Source organism: Trachymyrmex septentrionalis, unplaced genomic scaffold, assembly GCF_001594115.1.
Source record: "Trachymyrmex septentrionalis isolate Tsep2-gDNA-1 unplaced genomic scaffold, Tsep1.0 scaffold119, whole genome shotgun sequence".
Classification (NCBI taxonomy): Eukaryota; Metazoa; Arthropoda; class Insecta; order Hymenoptera; family Formicidae; genus Trachymyrmex; species Trachymyrmex septentrionalis.
Genome location: NW_017304320.1, coordinates 724,915 through 730,725, shown reverse-complemented (window position 1 = coordinate 730,725; position 5,811 = coordinate 724,915). Strand labels below are relative to the sequence as shown.

At 34.7% G+C, this 5,811-nt stretch overlaps 1 long non-coding RNA gene across 1 annotated transcript in view; it reads left to right on the top strand.

The window, feature by feature from the left end:
• Positions 1–5,811, top strand: part of LOC108754474 — a 15,089-nt gene that overhangs the window by 3,342 nt on the left and 5,936 nt on the right. The window lies entirely within an intron of this gene.

Genomic DNA, 5,811 nt, shown 5'->3' with positions numbered 1-5,811 from the left:
ATTTATGTATTTGTTCCGTGCCCAACAATTTCGGGCGATTGAACAAACGGCGTTCGATCTTTTCTTCTTAATTTGGAAGTGACGCTTGTAATTTTCTGCGGTAATCCTTCGAGTTTTTTTTGCAGCTATTAGAGAAGTATTACATATATTTTTGAAAAAAATGATAAAATAAATCTCTTTTTTACGTTGCAGTTGAAAGTAATACAAAAAGTTCGGTGGCGATTTTAAAAATGGGAAAAATTATTTCAATAAGTAGACTTGTTTTTAAAAAAATAATTAGGATAAAATGAGAAACATTTATTTTATTTAAATTAAAAAAGTGTATCGTTAATATAAATATTGATCTCATTTAACTGTTTCATTTTTATACGGAAGTATAAATTTTCGATTCTAATCATTGTCCGCGTGAATGTTTGCTACACACCTGATATATTCTTAAGAATACATATATTTTTTAACAAATTGAAAAAATTACGAAAAAATTACAAATATTATGTTTATATGTAAAGGGTACAATAATACAAAATGTTTGCCGGTGATCTCGATTAAAAATTACTTTAATAAAAAATAAATCTTTCCTTTTCTAAATAATTAAAGTAAAATGAGAAAACTTTCATTTAAAGTATAAAACTGTATTGTTAAGTATAAACATTGATCTCATTGAACTGTTTGATATAACGTATATAACATATGTTTTTATATGGAAGTCTAAATTTCGAATTCTACCCACCCTGTTTGCAGAGACTGTACGTAGAGACATTACGCCTACGATGTAACCTTAAAGTATAATAATACACTGCAAATACACTTGTAACAAATTCGAAACACTGCTCCCCCTTGCTCAATAGCTGCTTTCGGACCGTAAAATTTAGTTTCTAGGACGTAATTATAGGTAATATTCGCGTTAGTTGTGTCGATGCCATTTCGATAACTCGGAGGAGTCATTCTCGGAAGGACGCTAATTTCCGCAGAGTCTTAATTACGAATTAAAGATTGCGTGGAGGATTCGCTAATTGCGCATCAGCCCTATTGCAATCCATTGGCCTATATGCGTAATGACACGACGGCCGCTCGGTGTATTATGAAACATGACGTAATGTGGTTAACGAATGGCTGGGAGATTGCCGAACTACAACCGTTAGGCCGCAAAGAATGCAAGCCGTTAACGGAATTAGAGAGAGAGAGAGAGAGAGAGAGAGAGAGAGAGAGAGAGAGAGAGAGAGAGAATCCATGTCCTTCGGCATCTCTTTTCTCCTCGGTCTCGTTATCGCGCGATCTCGAGGAGTTGAAAGATGTAACTATCATTGAAGACAGGTTCCGCTATTTTGAGCCTATTTGCGAATACTTGCGATTATCGAAGATAGATGAATTGTTTGTAACCATTATTGTATTTAATATCGTAAATATTAAATACAATATGAATAATATAAATATATATTTAAACATTAAATTGTCATTTAACGTTTATAAATTAAAATATTCAAATCAGTTGATTATTATTATTGCATGTGCCGTCTATCAATTATTTATGATAGATGAAATAAAACGTGAAATGCAGATAGAAAACGATAGAATGAAAAAAAAAAAAGAACGCATAAATAAATGTAAACGTGTAGTAAAAAGAAAACAGGGATTGCTGTTTCGCAATGAAAATGAATTTTTTGCTGGAAAGATCGAGCGATTTCATGAAATGAGGCGATTACAACGTGAGATTAATTAAGCGCGCGTGTCGCAAGTGCGCTGGAAATCACTGTAAATTTGTGGCGACATGCTAATTATCGATAGCGATTAGATTGACGAAGACATTAACGCGTTATTACGTAATCGATACGCTGCGCCCCGCTGCACTTCACGTCAATTAATACGTTATTACGAAATGCTTTACTATATTTGCATCACACGGACGCTGGCCATCTGTGTCTAGGACTTACTTGACTTCAGCAGCCTATTCGAAGGTGTTCGCTGTTTGCGATGTGTTAAATCCGTGTTCCTCTTGTGCTCATTGCAGGCGCGAAGAAAATTGTCCGTTAATTGAGTTAATTAAGAAAATGGTTATTATTTATATTAAAATTATAAACGTTAATTGGTACGAATTATATTACTGGGTCGGGGATTTTTGAAATGGAGTTATGAGCAATGAAAGTCAGAATGTTCCTTTACTTGACTCGCGAATAACTCAGGAACGAAAAATCGTAGGAACATTAAAAAAAAATGATTTTGTAGGAAAAGCTTCAAGCTTTCACGATAGATAGTCGAAAATTTTCGTAAATTTTTTTTGGGCACATGAGAGATCCCCAAAGTGAAAAGAGAATTTTTCATCTTTTTCAGCTCGTAGTTTTTTTAAATTACCAAACTCACAGAAACTCAAAAAATATAGTAACTGTTTGAAAGTACAGATTTCAAGCTTTAAGACCCTTTTTTAAAATTTAAATTTCGTTCATTTTTGACGAAGATATTGTATATACAATTTTGAATTAAGAAATAAGAAGAAACTTTTTTCCCGATCCAATATATTAAATTTTTCCTAATTATATAAGAACCCAATTTAAAAAAGAACGTTATTAGGATGAATATGATAATATTTCTTACTGATATTGATTAAGAATGTTTTTACAAAATGTTGAAATTTTTCAATTTAAAATTGAAAAGTTTCAAAATTTAAATTTCATAAAATTGAATTGTTTTAAAATTTTTTAATTGATAATTTTATATATAGACTTAAAAAATTTTAAATTTCAAATTTAAACAATAATATTTAAGCATTTTGAAATTTGATATCAAATTTTTATGTACACTAGCTTTCGAATAATTTTTTAAATTTAATTTAAAATTTTATTAGAATATATAAAATACATTTTTTTACATATTAAACATTTTAATTTTATTTTTTCACAACGTACGCGACGTGCCTTGAGGCGAAACATCACGAAATGAATGAATTAACATCACGAAAAAAAAACAATAAATAGATGCAGATATCTATTTTACATATTTTTAGGAGTGTATACATATGCAACATGAATAAATAAAGGAATGTAAATATTTTCATTTATGTAATAGAAGAAACTATATGAATAATTTACGGACTCTGAAGAATAGAAATCAAAAGAATACAGATATCTGTGAGACCAATACTGTATGATTATGTGCAGTATACATAAATTTATTCAATAATGTCATAGATATTTATATTTTTCAAATTTTCAGCAGAAACTAGTAATTAGACATATTTAATAACGCACGACCTAAATTGATTTATTTAACAAATCGCGAATGATTAATCCGCCAGTATTATTCTAATTTTCAAAAATGTCCAAAGTACAAAAATATCGAAACAATTTAATTTTATACAAAAGTTAGAATCTAAATTCGAAAATTAAACAAATTCTTTAATCTTCTCCATTAACATTTATCGATGACATCATTAATCCTGGATTATATCATATTTAATTTCGATATGCGATTAACTGTAGTAAGAAATTAATTACAAGACGCTACTTATGCCTGCGCCTCGTGCGCGTAAGAATATTTTAGCTCAGGGATATTGTGTCTAGGATATACGTTCTCGATGAACTCTGTTTCCGCGCGAGGTCACGCTCGTTCATTCTGCGGGATTTAAAGATGCTTAGCCAAACGCGGACGGGCAATCCTTTCGAGCTCGTCACTCTCGGTAAGTGATCCGCCGCGCGAGTCGTATCTCTGGTGCATGCCGAGTTGCGGCAAAAAATCGGGCTGCGCCGAAAAAAGAGAGACAAAAAAGAAAGAGAGAGAGAGAGAGAGAGAGAGAGAGTGGCGTAAAAATAATGTTTCGCGAACACGTCATTAACCGGCGAGACGAAAATAAGGCGCGAACGTTGCGAGAGAGAAAAACGGTAGGAAAGACGAGTGGATAAATCACGGTGGCTTTGCCCCGCTAAAGTCACTTCTTCACCCAGACAAAAATCGTAAAAGAATTCAGGGACCAAACGAGACGCCCACGGCGTCTCGGCTACGTTCTAAAAGCTCTCGACTGCATGTCGTCGTCGTCGTCGTCGTCGTCGCGTGGTTGTCTTTCACCGTGTCTTTGTCTGACGCAGCTGCATCCTTCGCCTGGTCACCGACATCCGAGGAGATTTTACCTCGAGACGAGCGAACGTTCGAGGCTCGCCGAACGTGCCAAGAAAAACGCGCCTCTCTCGGCGAGGCCGAGATTTTTAATGATAATAATGATACGCTTTTAAAGCTCGCGCGCGTCTCTCACTCGTCGCTCTTGCAGATTGTAAAACCCGCGGGAATACGGCGTTATGTAGAATAATCAATGCAGCGGGGCGACGTTTAATAACGGCGACGTATAATTTTGCGCCATTAATAGAAAAGCGGGGATTAAACGCAGAAGGTGAATACGCGAGGCGATAACGAAGCGCGAATGGACGAGGGGCGTGGGATGGAAGTTTTATACATGTCTGGGTAGGGCTTGTCTTGCGATACGTTTTAATTTGGTGCTGTAAACGGGAACGGTGCCGTTCTCTTGCTAAGAAAACTGATTACTCCGTTTACTTACCTCCTTTTAGGTAACCCTTATCTTTGACAAAGGATTTTTCTCGACAACAATCTGAAAATGTACTTGTTACGAATTTGAGAAAAATTATTATATTAAATAACAAAACAAAATAAGTAAAAGTAAATATCGGGCAAAGTAAGAGTCGACACATTTCTTTAAAATTCATAAAAATGTATATTACAAATAACAGAGGTAAGAATTACATAACGCAAAAATTAGAATGTAAATTAAGAAATGATTAAAAGTTACAAAAATTATTATGCTCTTTAAGTTGGTCTTGGAGTGAACCTCGGAAAGTATGAGATCTCACTTGAAAAAAAGAAAAAAAAGAATAAAAATCAGTTTTCAACAGTGGCAGTATTTTAACTCTTTTGGAGTGAGATTTCACTCCAAGAGAAATTTAGCGTGAAATTTCTCAAAATAAAAATTTCTTTTCTTTCGGAAAATATTATAAAATTGATCGGAGAAGCGACTTCGTATAAAAAGCAAATCGAATTTGTTTTTGACTTGATCGAATGATCTTGATTAAACTCTTGCTAGGATTTTTTCAGAATATACTTTCAACAAATTTGACGCTTGTGACGAACTTGCGATATTAGATTTTCAAAGTACCGTGGTTTGTATCTTTCTCTGTGTACTTGCGACTTACTTACTCACGTCGATAAGCCGCGAGTTCTCCTTCAGGTAATCAATTCACTAATCAGATAAACCAGATAACATTTTTGCGGGGGGAAGAGAGGGAGGGGGACTGAAATAACGGCAAGAACATTGTTGTATAATGTTTATATTCACTGCGTCGATTTACTCGGCCGCGATCCGCGATTATTTTTGCATTTTCAGAATCATTGGATCGTAATGAAGCGGAAAATATTTTGACACGTCGACGTACGGGGAGGCAAATTAAACGATTCGCGTTGCTACTTTAAATGCGCTTCGATCGCTCGGGAGAGAAAGAGGAAAGAAAAAAGTTACATATATGCGGCGCGTTGCATAAACAAACCGGGAAATTGCACGACTTGCGTAAGGATTCCGTGCAAAATGGCGTCTTTATTACAAGGTCTCGCTGCGATTATGCTTATCCACCTCGCTTACATCATGCTAAGCAGGCGTACTTTGTATGCGCGTAGCGGTATAAACGCGGTATATCTCTCTCGAAAGAAACGATTAACGAACTTCTACCGCGCAACGAGGCGTATTTATTCCGGGTAAACAATTCGGGACTTTTTTTCCCTCTCCCATGACTTTTCGAAATTCACACGGTTTTTGGCAAA